The sequence below is a fragment of the Gorilla gorilla genome, chromosome 18 (genome assembly GCF_029281585.2).
Source record: "Gorilla gorilla gorilla isolate KB3781 chromosome 18, NHGRI_mGorGor1-v2.1_pri, whole genome shotgun sequence".
NCBI classification, from domain to species: Eukaryota; Metazoa; Chordata; class Mammalia; order Primates; family Hominidae; genus Gorilla; species Gorilla gorilla.
The window spans coordinates 13079886-13094540 of NC_073242.2; the positions used below are offsets into that span (position 1 = coordinate 13079886).

General features: G+C 42.1%; 2 long non-coding RNA genes across 6 annotated transcripts in view; one reads left to right on the plus strand and one right to left on the minus strand.

Annotated features, from left to right (window-relative positions):
• The window catches only part of LOC134757488 (uncharacterized), a 439709-nt gene that overhangs the window by 79959 nt on the left and 345095 nt on the right, over positions 1 to 14655 (plus strand). The window lies entirely within an intron of this gene.
• LOC109023654 (uncharacterized) lies at positions 227 to 9686 on the minus strand. The gene is made up of 5 exons (XR_002003085.4): positions 9593 to 9686; positions 3924 to 4026; positions 2122 to 2255; positions 385 to 443; positions 227 to 282 (listed from the first exon to the last, which is right to left on the minus strand). It is a non-coding gene; the product is annotated as an uncharacterized lncRNA (long non-coding RNA).

Sequence of the window (14655 nt, forward strand, 5' to 3'; positions counted from 1 at the left end):
TTTTGGAATCAACACAGATACGTGTTTCAAAAAAGCATTGTCATTTGCCTGACAGTGGAAGGGCAAATTAATTAAACACTCTGAGCCTCAGTCTTTCTCCTTGCAAAATAATAACAGCAACAATGAGGAGGACAACAACCACATAACGCATCAGGCTCTTGTAAATTTCAATGAAAGGTAAGGCCTGTGAAGTGATTAGAAAACTGGGAAACATTCAATACATAACTTGTGTTATTTTTTCTTATTCTCTTGGTCTTACTGGTGAAGGGCCATTGTCTGCTTCTGTGAAAGTACAGAGAGTCCAGTAAATCTTTAGAAAATATGCAAGCTTGACTGGTCTGTGTTCTCAACACTGTCTGAAGAACCTGGCTGAGTCCTACTCACCCAAGACAACGGCTGGAGATATTTGGTATCTTCCTTTGATTGGTAACTGGTTCCGGAACCTGTGATTGAGTAATACGTAGAGAAAGGGGGAGTGATTCACTGCTTTCCTGAGAGTCCTATAAATCCTGAGTAACTTGGGATCTGATGTGGGATGCTGAGAGGAGGAGGCAAGCATCGTTGAGACTAAGAGTTGGGAGGTGGAAGTATGGAAACAGCTGGGGCTTTTGGGGGCTTAGATAGCTCTGTCGGAGGGTACTGTGAGACCTGGGCCCTGAGGGGTTATGATGGCAGCAACCAAGACAACGTCTGTAAAATACAGAGCATGATCCACTTGCAGCAGGCACCTCAGCAGGGGTCGAGGGGAACTGGGAGCGGGATCATGGTTCTGAGTGCACAAAAGGGAAGGCTGATTAGAGGAAGTTCTGCCCATCTTCCTGCTATTTCCCAGACATTCTAGGACCAAGAGTCACTTTTATTTTTATTTATTTATTTATTTATTTATTTATTTATTTATTTATTTATTTTAAAGCAGACTCTCGCTCTGTTGCGCAGGCTGGAGTGCAGTGGTGCAATCTCAGCTCACTAAAACCTCTGCCTCCCAAGTTCAAGCGATTCTGCTGCCTCAGCTACCAGAGTAGAGTAGCTGGGATTACAGGTGTGCACCTCCACACCCAGCTAATTTTTGTATTTTTAGTAGAGAAGGGGTTTCATCATTTTGGCCAGGCTGGTCTCGAACTCCTGACCTCTGGTGATCTGCCCCCCTTGGCCTCCCAAAGTAGTGTTGAGATTACAGGCATGAGTCACCATGCTCAGCCAAGAGTCACTTTTAAAGGAAAGAAAAATCCTATTGGAGTAATGGAGAGTCTCATCAGGAAGAACAGAGCTTCAGTATAAATATAGACTGAGTTTCTATTGAGTTCCCTGTCATCTGTTTATGGGTGAGGGCACATGATGGGGTGAGGCTTATTTTATCTTTAAGGGGCATGGACCCAACAGACCTGCTCTAATGCAATTATTTTTGAAATACCCTTGAGGATTTGATATTTACAGCTCAACGTCTGAAATGAGCCAAGGGTATTGATAAGACTGTGTGTGTATGTGTGTTGTGTAAACTAAGTTATTTTCAATTCCTGCTCCCTCGAGCCTCTCCTTTCTTGGCAGGAGCCCTTGGAGGCCACTTGGCAGATGACAGCTGGCCCATAGCTGCAAAGATCTATCAGTCATGAGGCACCTCAGGGCTGGTATGTTTCACCAGGGCCTTTCTACCATCTCTGGGTGATTGGGTCCAGGAAGCTCCAGAGAAAAATTTAAAAATAAAAAACAGACTCAGGCACACTGTAGGTTCTTTATCTGAAATGTTTTCAGAAGCTGCTTAGGTGGCTTCTAGCTCAAATGGCAATAACAGTGATAATAATTGTTAGAGGACAGTGATTTTTCCCCTTTTTGTAACAGTGCCACCCCAAAATAACAGGAAGTTCAAATACCTTGGAACTGAGTTTATTAGAGCCAAATGCGTGCATTAAGGTCTGTCCCACATGAGTCTGGGAAGAATGGAAGGAAAGCCAAATTGAAACCTGCTAGGTTCAAGGGAGTAGAGCAGAACATTTCATAAACAAAACAAAATCTCACAGAATGGGATGCTCATAAGAGGGAACTGAAATCTCCAGAGGGCAGTGACTATAACAACAATGGTGATGATCTACTTGTTTGTTCACTCAATACATATTCATTGAATACCTGCTTTGTGCCAGGCTCCATTCTTGGCACTGGGATTACAAGCGTGTCCTGACCTTCAAGTTCTATCAGGAGAGACAGTCTTTGAATATGATTTCACTCATGCAGGTAATTACAAGGCAAAATCCATCGGTGCTCTGAGATTGACAAAGGGAAGCAAGTCTAGGTAGGAGGTTGAAGGAAATGACAGTGAAGATGAAGTTTGAAAGATGAGTATGAGCCCTGTGGGTGGGTTGGGGAGATGGGGCTAAAGGAATATTCCAGGCAGAGGAAAGAGCATGTGGAAAGACCTTGCGATGGAAGAATCTGGCTCACAGAGGAGACAGATATGCGTGGTTGAAGCAAGAGGGAAGACAAAGATCCTAGGGTGAAGCTGGAGGGGGAGAAGGAGACAATCAGGCGGCCCCTGAGGGGCATGTTGTAGATTTTGAACTTGATTTTACAGACAAAGAAAAGGTATGAAATAGGTGGGTGCAGTGGTTCATGCCTGTAATCCCAACACTTTGGAATGCTGAAGTGGGAGGACTGCTTGAAGCCAGGAGTTGAATACCAAGCCTGGGCAACATAGTGAGACTCCCATCTCTACAAAAATATTAAAAAAAAAATAGCTGGGCATGGTGGTGCACACCTCTTTCCAGCTACTTGGGAGGCTGACTTGGAAGGATCACTTGAACCCAGGAGGCCGAGGCTGCAGTGAGCCATGATTACCCCACTGCACTCCAGCCTGGGTGACAGAATAATACCCTGTCTCAAAAAAAAAAGCATGAAAGATCTTTTAAAAATGGAGAGTTAACTAAAGGGGGCAATAGTGGAAGTTAGGAAACAACAGTAATGGTCCTGGTGACATGGGAGACAATCTCATGAGCTGAGGGGGTGATGCACAGAAGTACACATGCTCAAGAAATATATTTAAAAATTTGTATAAATTTATGGGGTACCAGTGTAATTTTGTTATATGCCTAGATTATGTAGTGGTGAAGTCAGGGCTTTGAGAGTATCAAAAACATTTATAAGGTAAAATCCATAGGAATTTGTGAGTGAGAGAGTGTTCGGGAACAAGAGAAAGGGAGTGTCGGACATAATTGCCAGGTTTATTGTGAGATGATGATGGAAGTCATGGTTTCATTTCCTAAGACAGAAGATACAGGAAGGGAGGGGGCAGATTTGGAAGGGGAGGGCAAGAGTCCAGCTTTTGTCAGATTGAGTTTGAGGCTTCTGAGAGACACCCAAATGTAGATTCCAGGAGAGGAGTTTTTTCCAAAACATGGAGAAGTCATGTTCAAAATATCTTGACTGAAAATGCCTATGAGAACTCATCAAAATATAGCATTTTAGAGGGAATTGTTGACATCATCTGAAGGAAAGCACAGAGTGCTAGGGAAGGGTACCAGGGTTGGGGGTGGAGGAAAGATGGATTGAGGGAAACTGAGAGGGAGCACCCGGAGAAGTAAGAGAAAACCAAGAAATGAGTGTCATGGAAGCCAAGAGTAAAGTGTGCTAAAAATAGCAATAGCAGTGATTGTCATAGTAATAGTAGAAATAATAGTAATAATAGCATTAGTTGCAGTATTAGAATAGCAGTAGTAGTAGAAGAGGAGCAAGAAGAAACAGTGCTGGCAGGAGTAACGGCAGCAATAGTAGTTGTAGACACAGTGGTAGTCATAACAGCAACAGCGGTAGTGGTAGCAGTAACAGCATCATCAGCAGCAGAAGTAACAGTGGAAGTAGTAGTAGCAATGGCCGTAATAATGTCAGTAGCTGCAGCAGCAGCAGGAGTAGGAGTAGTAAATGCTCGGAGTTATTACCTGTTTGGTGTTCTTAGGAACATAGCAGTCTGTGGTTTTTTTTGAGCAGATTGAGTCACATGACCACTCCATGCAACAGAAAGTGTAAGTTGCATTGTTCCCACTTTACAGATGAGGAAATGAAGAAATAGAAATGTTAGGTAGTCTTACTGAGAGAGAAGCTAGTTAGCAACAGGACTGGAGATAGAATTCCGGTCTCTTGAGTCCTCATTAAATATCATGTTCACCACTTAGATTTATGGCATAGCATTTCAGAAGTTCCATGGTGTTTCCTACTGGAATGTAACTTCTGCAGGGCAGGGCTTTTGTCTATTCTGTCCACTGAGGGATCCTCAGTGCTTTGAGTGGTGCCTGGTGCATAGGAGGACTCACAGATTATAGGGACTCACAATGAACTAACGTTGGAAATGAATGAATGAATGAATAAAAGAACAAGTCTTCCTCCCTAACTTGGGTATAACTTCAGGAATGTTTTATTGTTTTAATGGGTCTCACACCCCTGCCCAACCTTTCTCTTTCTGTGCCTGCAAACTTTATGTTGCAAATCTGTTTGGAAATATTAAAAAAAAATTAATCTAATAAAATAAAAAGATCTTGGCATTTTTCATATGTTCATATCATTAAAAGTCCACATCACAAGTTCCTGCTTTCAGAATCAATATTCAAGAAGTAATTTAAATCTAGCTTCCTCCCCTTCCCTGATCATTCACATTCATTTGTATTAAAGGTCAACGTGGAAGTAACTTTTTTTCCTAGACCAGCCTGCCTGGAGAGAAGAGCTTTGAAATCATGCTGCGCCAAGGAGGGGCCAGCTATAGCTCCATGAATGATTCACTATGCTCTTTAGGAATATAATATTCTGCATCCCCTCCTGTATTTAAAAATGTTTAGGTATAGCAAAAAGGCAGGATCATGTAATAAAAAGAGAACAGACTTGAGAGTCAGATAGACGTGAGTTAAAAACTCCATGTTCAGACCTTGGACAAGTCATCTTCTCTGGGTCTCAATTTCCCTATTCTTTTTTTTTTTTTTTATTTTTTTTTTATTTTGAGACGGTGTCTCGCTCTGTCACCCAGGCTGGAGTGCGGTGGTGCAATCTTGGCTCACTGCGAGCTCCGCCTCCCGGGTTCACACCATTCTCCTGCCTCAGCCTCCCGAGTAGCTGGGATTACAGTTGCCCGCCACCACACCCGGCTAATTTTTTGTATTTTTAGTAGAGACGGGGTTTCACCGTGTTAGCCAGGATGGTCTCGATCTCCTGATCTCGTGATCCACCCGCCTTGGCCTCCCAAAGTTCTGGGATTACAGGAGTGAGTCACCGAGCCTGGCCAATTTCCCTAATCTTTAAGCAGAGATGGTAACTAGTACTCACATCTCAGGCATGTGGCTGGATTTACATAGGATAACTTAAAACCTCAAAGCTCAAATGCCAGGAGTATATAAGGTAATTCAGTCTATGTAAGTTTCCTTTCTCCATACCTTGCAGAACCATTTACATAATGGAGGTGAAGCACCTTAGCAAGCTGTGCAGTGTTGTATCCTGTGGGGAGATGCCTCTCTGTTTTTCTTCTCCTGGTGCTTCTTTACAAAATTCTGGGTTCCAACCATGTGGAACTACTGAGACTCCCAAATGCATTATGTTCCCCACATTCCATCTGAGTGTCACATTCTCTCCATTGTTTAAGAGCCAGCTTAAGTGCATTCTTTCAATAATCTTCCTCTATATAGCATTCCCCCTTCCATCACATTGGTTCCACTTTCTTCTTTGAGCTCTCCACTAAAACCACACACCACCTTCATTATTCCTTATCACTTAATAACACATATATTTGCTTATATTCCTTCCTCTCCAACAAGAGTGAGTTCACCCAGGACAGGAACTTTGATTTATCTGGGATCTCCAGTGCTTAGCATATAATTGGAATTCTAGAATTATGTCTTGAGTCAATAAATGTGATTATTATTACTATTATTGTCATAATAAGAATTTTCTCTAAACTCAAGAAAAAAGAAAGCAATATCTCAGTTAAATCAATACAAAAGAAGCCTGAGTGTTATCATAAAATCCTTTTGGAGAGTGGACCAGTCCTTGACCATATCCTAAGAACAATGGCGTTAAATGTAGCTATTACTTTGCCTTCTTCTGTTAAAATTACTTATTCTCTCCTAAACTATTTTGCCTATCCATATTCTCGCTGTAGATACCCAGCATTCTTAAATGAACCAATAGGGTTTATATGGACCCCTATGGTCAACAAAATAGTCACACAGAGATAATTTTTTTTAAAAAGTCATAGGTTGACTGCAAAACCTAGTAAGGTGGATAATTCCACATCATAACTTTATGCCCAGTGCACTCAGAGAAATTAATCATTCCATCTTGGTCCAGCACAGTCTGGCTTTCATGTCCATCATTTCAGTAGAAGCACTCCCACTAATCCACCAATGCCTTCCTTGTTGAAAAGAGCATGGGAACTGTCATTCTCCTTCTTTTTTAAAAAAAAAATTATTTCAGTAGTTTTTGGGGAACAGGTGGTTTTTGGTTATATGGAAAAGTTCTTTAGTGGTGATTTCTGAGATTTTGGTTCACCTCTCACCCAAGCAGTGTACACGATATGCAGCGTGTAGTCTTTTATTCCCCACCCTACTCCCTGCCTTCCCCCTGAGTCCCCAAAGTCCATCGTATCATTCTTATGCCTTTGCATCCTCATAGTTTAGCTCTCACTTATGAGAACGTATGATACTTGATTTTCCATTCCTGAATTGCTTCACTTAGAATAACAATCTCCAACTTCATCCAAGGTACTGCAAGTGCCATTATTTTGTTTATTTTTATGGTTGAGTAGTATTCCATGGTGTATATATACCACATTTTTTTTTTATCCATTCATTGGTTGATGTGCATTTAGGTTGGTTCCATATTTTTGCAATTGCAAATCGTGCTGCTATAAACATGTGTGTGCAAGTGTCTTTTTTCATATGACTTATTTTCTTTTGGGTAGATACCCAGTAGTGGGATTGCTGGATTAAATGGTAGTCCTTCCTCTTTGCAGAATTTTCCAGATTTGACCATTCTTTCCTTCCTGAAAAACTCCCCATCATCTTGACTTCTGTATAGCAGTAAATTAGAGTGGTTGAGGCCATTTGATATGGAGTCAGAAAGTCTGAGAGCAACGCCTTGCACCCCTCCTACTGAGTGTGCAACCCTGAGCAAATTACTCCAGCAGTGTAAGCCTCAGTTTCTCCAACTGTAAGGAGAAGACAGGAGTTATACCCACTTCAAATAATATAAAAATAATCTTTGCAAGTCTCATTGCATAGTGACCAGCACAAAGAGCATTCCGTGAAAGTGCCATTATCAGCACATTCTCCTGGTGTTTGACTGACAGGCTTATGTTTCTCAGCCTGTTTTCCTGGCTTCCACTCTTCTGCTCTTTACTTAAAAACTGTTTCTTGGCCAGGTGTGGTGACTTTTGCCTGTAATCTTAGCACTTTGAGAGGCGGAGGTGGGAGGATTGCTTGAGAACAGGAGTTCGAGACCAGCCTAGGCAACATAGAGAGGCCTCAGTGGTGGCATGCACCTGTGGTGCCAGCTACTCAGGAGGCTAAGGTGGGAGGACTGCTTGAGCCTGGGAGGTCAAGGCTGCAGTAAGCCATAATTGTGCCACTGCACTCCAGCCTGGGTGACAGAACAAGACCTTGTCTCAAAAACACAAAAGACTGTGTTTCTCCAGGGCTCTTTCATAGGCCGTCTTTCGTTTTCGAGCTATGCATTCTGGCTAGGAAGACTCCATAGCCTCAGATATTATTTTTGAGCTGGAGATTTTCCTCCTTTTGTACCTCCAGCCTCAATTTTTCTTTTGAGTGCCACACTCAAATGATGCCGTATCTCCTCTGGGATATCTCCCAGGGAACTCAGACTCACTCTGCTTCACGTTGAGTGCGCAGCCTTCTCCTGAAACCCAGACTTCATTTGGCATCCACTGTCTCATGATCCATTAGGTGCTCAAGCCAGAGTCTTCCTCACCCTCCCAGCCAGTTATTCATTGTGTCCTGCTGTTTTAAACTATCCACTTCGTCTGTTTCCACTGCATCCCCATCCTTCTGGTTGAGATGTGTCCGATAGCCTCCTTATTGGTCTCCCTGCTGCCATCTTTGCTTACCCCTACTTCATCACCCAGCGGGAGTGATGCTTTCACAGTGATGGTCAGACCATGCAACTCCCCTGCCTAAACCATTGCAATAAATTCCCCTTATTCTGAGAATAAAATCTCAATTCCTTCCTTTGGCGCAGTGGATGTTGTGGTGTGCTGCCCTGACCTTCCTACAAGACTAAGACATTTATTTCCCCAGTGGCTGGGAGTGTAGATGAAGCCGTCCCTGTGAACTTTATAAAATTAATCAGGGAAGAAAGAAAGGGAGAAACATAGTAGACGAAGTTTGCAGCACACTCAGCTTTAATCATGAGGTTAGTTTGCCCTCTGACCTGTTTCCTCGTAGTTTGGTGCTTATTGTCCTGGAATCATGTAGACCCTATTACAAGATTATAGTTCTCCTTAACTACTCTACAGGTAACAACTTCAACATTATAAAATGTTATGTTTTCCCTTTGAGATATTCTTTCAGGTCCTACATACCAGTGAAACTACTGTTGTCAGCTGGTCTAGAGGACCCCATGAGAAGCTGATTCACCAAGGAATGCAGTTGCCATGTCCTGATGATTTCCTTCTATTTGCCCCAACCAGTCAATGACCCCAAATTTCCAGCCCCTCAGCCTCCATAATCCCCTTAAAACCTCCAGCCCAGAATTCCTTGGGGAGATGGATTTGAGAGTCTCCTTCCATCTCCTTGCTTGGCACCCTGTGATCATTAAACTCTTTCTCTGCTGCAAACCGTGCTGTCTCAGTGCATTGGTCTGTTACTATGCAGCAGGCATATATACCTGTTGGTCCACTGACTGCTGATAACTCATAGCTGACTGCCTCCCTAGAAAGAGTGTTGCCCCATCCAAGGTCATGTCTCTTCATTCTATGCAACAACTGGTCAGGGTTGAGGCACACAAGCCTGCCTCCCTTGCTTCAATTTGGAACATCTTTGAGGGGCCACCCCAGCTCCAGTGCCCCCACATAAGATCACCTGCAGCTTCTATTGTCACTGCAGTTTTCCCTACTTCCTCCCTTTGTCCAGCTTGCTTCCTTCCCATCCTTATATCTTTTGTTCTCAAAACCACTCCCCAGCAAAATCCCTGCATGTGAATCTCTGGTCAGAATCTTTTCCCCTGGGAGCCTGACTCACAACATAAGTCTTACAAGCTTCTCCATGACCTGGCTCCAGCTTAATGCCCAGTACAAAGTGGATGCTCAGTGAGTACCTTGGATTGATTGGCTGGTTGGCTGGTTGCTTGGTTGGTTGGGGTAAAATGCATAGAACATGAGAAGTCAGGTGAAGAATATCTCTTTCACGTGGTCAGCACTGGGCATTTGTTCAGGGGGCTTCAGGGGCATGATCAGAGGACATCCAGGGTAGCAAATGGGCAATGCAGACCCCAGGCAGCTGCTGGTATCAGTAATGAAGGGTATCTGTAATCCAGGTAGCACAGGGGTGAGTAGAAAGGCCCTGCCAGTGACCTACTTTTATCGTTAATGCTTTTCTATTAGCAGAGCATTTACCTCTGAATCGATTTTCGTGTATTCTCTCTCTGCCAAACCAGGAACAAAAAGAAAAGGGAAAATTTCCGAATGTCTTTCCTCTTGCAACTGATGTAGCTGTGGCTGAATTTCACCTTTTTAAATGATTTCCTGTGGAAACAGCAAGGGAAGATTTCTGGCAGGATTTATTATGCAATTTGGTTCTAACCTGATCCTGTCAAGCAAAGAGAAATGGTAAAAAGCAAACAGAACCCCAAGCTTTGCTCACAAGCTTGGGGCCTGCTGTGCTCTACCTTGTCTCTAGGCCTTTGAGTATGCTATAAAGTTCACCTATATTACCCACCCCTGCCTTATTGATGTGCATAGCTCCTGCTTGTACTTTGAGATTCATCTCAGACATGACCTTGTATAGGATGTCTTCCCCGACTCTCCTCTTCCTTCCCTACTGACTACACCAAATTGTCCTGTAACTTCTTTCTCTTTTCACATTGGCAACTAGGAAGCTCAGTGCTCAATTTACAGGCTACGAGTAACCTGTTAAACATGTATGTTGTGAACACTAATTTTTTGACTTCCTCTTATTTTGCTTACACTTATTTTTCTTTTCCTTAATTTCCTTATTAGCATAAATTTGCAATCCTGTACCGACTTCATTGTTTTTCAAACAAGAAAGAAAAAACATTAGAAAGTGAAGCTTTAAAAAATGACCACGATGTATTATAATTGACCACCTACTTATCTATTTTCCCCATTGCTTTGTGAGTTTATAAGGAGAAGACAGTAATATCTTTTCATCCATCTAACTCAAATGCCTGGCACTTAGTAGGTTCTCAGAAATATTTACTGAGTGAATGGAGCAGACCTAAGGGGAGATGACGTGAGAATGGTGATTTTGGGACTTTTTACTTTGAACCGATTACAGTATATAAGACAAAGAAGATAGAAGGACTCAAATATTTTCTACATTTCTATGCTTAAAAGATCATGGATGATTTCTTAACCAGAGATACTGAGAAAGAGAGAAGGAGCAAGACAACTAGAGGGAAATGGTCTCATTTGGGCATCGGCCCTTCAGAATTAACAGTGAATAGGCCATTTATTGAATTGGTGGGGCCTTGTCTAAATTTCTAAAATACATAAAATACTGAACATGATCCAGTAACTTTTTTTTTTTTTTTTTTTTTTTTAGGATTACAATACACAGTTTGTGAGGCTGAGGCGGAGGCTGAGGCAGGAGAATCACTTGAGCCCAGGAGTTTGAGACTAGCCTGGGCAATATAGCAAGACCCTATCTCTACCAAAAAGAAATTAACTGGGCTTAGTGGCATGTGCCTGTTGTCCCAGCTACTTGGGAGGCTGAGGTGGGAGGATCAATTGAACATAGGAGGTTGAGGCTGCAGTGAGCTGTGATCACACCATTGCACTCTTGCCTGGGCAACAGGGCGAGACCTTGTCTCAAAAAAGAAAATCAGGGTGAATTTTTATCTTTCTCATAAAATAATAATTATTTCTGTTTATTTAGCAGAACTGTATAATGCTGTGATATTTAGATTCCTGACATTATCACAGTTAATATGAAAAATATCCCTGGGAGGAGGGTTTCATAATCCTTATTTTACAGAGGAAACATTTGAAACTCAGAGAAGTGAGGTATTTTGCTTCAAGCAATTCATCTGAGGGTGAACCAGAATTTGAATCCTTGTCAGCTGATCCCAAAACCCACTCTCTGTATTTTTTTTTCCTGAAGTTTTCTTTACAGAATGCTCTTATACTTCTGGTTGTTTTCTCTTAATTTTATTACAGGGAGGGTTCCAGAATCAGGGATATCCCCAAGGAGTAGCAGGGAATGGATGGATTTAGAGCAGGGGTCCTCAATGGGGCAAGTTTGTCTCCACAGGACATTTGTCAATATCTGGAGATAGTTTTGATGGCCAGAACTGGTGTGTAGCGGGGGCAGGGGCAGTGTATGCACTACTGGTATTTAGTGAGTGGAAGTAAAAAAATGCTCCTGAACATCTTACAACGCACAGGACAGCCCCCACAATAACAAGTTCTCTGGCCCCATGTCAACAGTGCTGAGGTTGAGTGCTGAACTCTGACCTAGAGATATTTCTTACCTTTCCTGACCCAGGAGCAGCCTCTCCTCTGCTGTCCTGACCTGTGTTTGTAGAGAAAATTGGACAAAGCCTAGGGGAACTGCCTCTGCTTTCTAGCTGCCTAGCTCACGTACTTTCTATTTCTGCTTCCTGAGAGAAGTCAGTGAAGATGGTGACAAAGATGAGTGAAAACGTAGAGAAGTTTCTCTGAGGAAATGCAGGATTCACTGGGAGTTTTTTCAAACTATCCCATTACTAACCCATTTCTTCCTGTTATCTCAAAATGGAGGGAAAGATATAAACCACATTTATTGGTATGGACTCAGTAGCATTTGAGTTGCGAAGAGATCATTTTTCATGTGTAGCTCTTGGGGAAAAGCCTGGCTTGGAATTCCTGCCAACTTGGAGATATATGGACAAAATTACTAAGAAATAAAATGGGACAGTCCATAATTAATCATTGTGTAAGGGCTGGAAAGGTTAACTTTGCCTGATATTCTTTAATTCTGTCCCCACATTTTGATGACTTCCTAAATAAGTGTTAATTCAATTTTATGTGCCAGGCATTACGCTTAGGGCTTTGTGAGTGTAATCCCAATTAATCTGAATGGCAAATGAAGTAGGTACCATCATTAACTTCATTTTGCAGGTGAGGAGACTGAACCCTTCCCAAGGTCACCCAGACACTAAGGTGCAGAGCCAAGACTTGATCCTAGTTCTGACTAACTCCAGTGACTAAGCTCTTAACTGGCTGTCTAAAGGCTGATTTTGGCCCTTAAATGTGTTTGTTGACCTCTACAGTATTTTTAAAAAGTTGGCCAGGTGCAGTGGCTCATGCCTGTAATCCTATCACTTTGGGAGGTCAAGGTGGGAGGGTCACTTGAGCCCAGGAGTACAAGGACATCTTGGGCAACATAGCAAACATAGCAAGACCCTGTCTCTATAATAAATAAATAAATAAATAAACAAACAAATATTTATTAGCTGAGGATGGTGGTGCATGTCTGTGGTCCCAGTTATTTGGGAGGCTGAGGTAGGAGGATTGCTCTAGCTGGGGAGATTGAGGCTGCAGTGAGCTGTGATCTCGCCACTGCACTCCAGCCCAACAGACAGAGTGAGACCCTGTCTCAAAAAAAAAAAAAAAAAGAAAAAAAAATTATTTGCCAATAGTTGAAAAATTGAAGATTTTACAGAAATCTCATCTTCTAACTCATCCTGTAAAATAAGACTACTGGGAACACTGCACACCTCTATCTGGCAACAATCAGCTGGCACTGAGAAGTAGCTGCTCTTTTCAGATAGTGCTGTCATTCATCCAGGTAATCTGCTTGGCCGGTGTGGGTACCCGAGATTTTGGTCTTTGGTTAAAACCACCCTGGCATGTGAGTGGGTTGAGAGAGGAGAGAACAATACTTGCATGTGTTATGAGCATGATTTCCTTTCAATCCTCTCCTCTTGGGCAATATGACCCAATCAGTGTCCTTGAACTTGACCAACTCCTCCTTGAGCCAGAAGGATGGGACACTTCATTGCCCATCACTGTGACTTGAAATACATAGCAGTCGCAGGAACCAGAACCTCCTTAGAAGCCAGCATAAACGCTCAGGCATTCTCTTCAAAGCTATTATTGGTTTTTTTAAAAGCCCATAGATTCAGAATTCCTACAGGTATTGTTAAACTAGATGTCAGTTCCAGGTCAACCCCTCTGACTATTACAGTCATAATTCTGATACCGAGAGGGAGCAAAATCAGGTAAAGAGTCACCCCCCGCCCCTTGCAGAATCTGTTTTAACAAGGCTTATTTATGTCTCAGCATACCACAGGTTACAATATAATCATCTTTCACATACATAAATAATGCATAAATTTGTGTTTAGTCGTTGTGTCTGCTTTTCAGTCCTTGGGGAAGCAGAAGGACAAAAGATTCAGTCTTGCACAGAGATTTAGAGGATACCACCTCTACCCTTCTTGCATTAAACATAGGATCTGGCTGACTCTTACAGAGAAGTCCCAAGAGAATGTTTTTACATAGCGTCACAGGTTCAATCTGCTTGCAAGTAAAAGGTCACAAACTCTCTGCTGAATGATGATGATGATGATGATGATGATGATAAGTTAGCACTTTTATTTAGAGCACACATTACGTACCAGGTTGGTGCTTTATCATCTCTAATCTTCGTAACAGCTCCTTCAGTTGGTCTTATTATTTACGTTTTGCAGGTGAGGAAACTGAGACTCCCAGAGGATACACATTCGAGGTCACAAGCTAGAAAAAGTCATAGCTGGTATTAAAATGTAATTTTATTGGCTTCCAAAGCCTTTTACCCTGCCACATATGTAAATTCTTTAGCAATTTAAATTAAGCCATTTGGGTTACCCAAGAGTACAATTTGGAAGAGATTCACTACCCCATTTCCCAATTATCCAGTGAAAATCTATGTGTCTAGGAGACTTCAAGCATTCATCATTGTAAAGGCTTGAGCAACTTCAAGAAGCACAGGTTTAAGACTTCATTTAGAATGAACATGGTGTATTAAGGAGCTAGGGAGTGATATTAGGCCACTTACATCTTCCCAAAATCATCCCTGACAACTCACAAGCCCCTCTCCTCAATGTTCCTTTAATTAGGCAAAGCACAGGGAACATATTCTGCAAATTGCTAAGTGGTTAGTGGCTGCTTTGTACTAAGAAGTGTTAACCTTTCATCCAGAGGAGCTCAATTAGCAAGAGTCAACCAGTGGTTAATAATAATAATAATACAATAGAATGATCACTGAATGAAAGGTTTTTATTTTTATTCACAGGAATCATTTGTTAAATATGAAGAGACATTCCCTTATGTTTAATTGAAGAGGGAAGGGATGCCCTGAATATCTCTCTGAGGCTTTAATGACGAGATGATAGGGAAGAGGCATGGAGGAAGGTATCTTCTGAAATCTTTTCTTTGAGGCTTAGGATGGAAACAGATGCTAAGTGAATCCTCCTTTC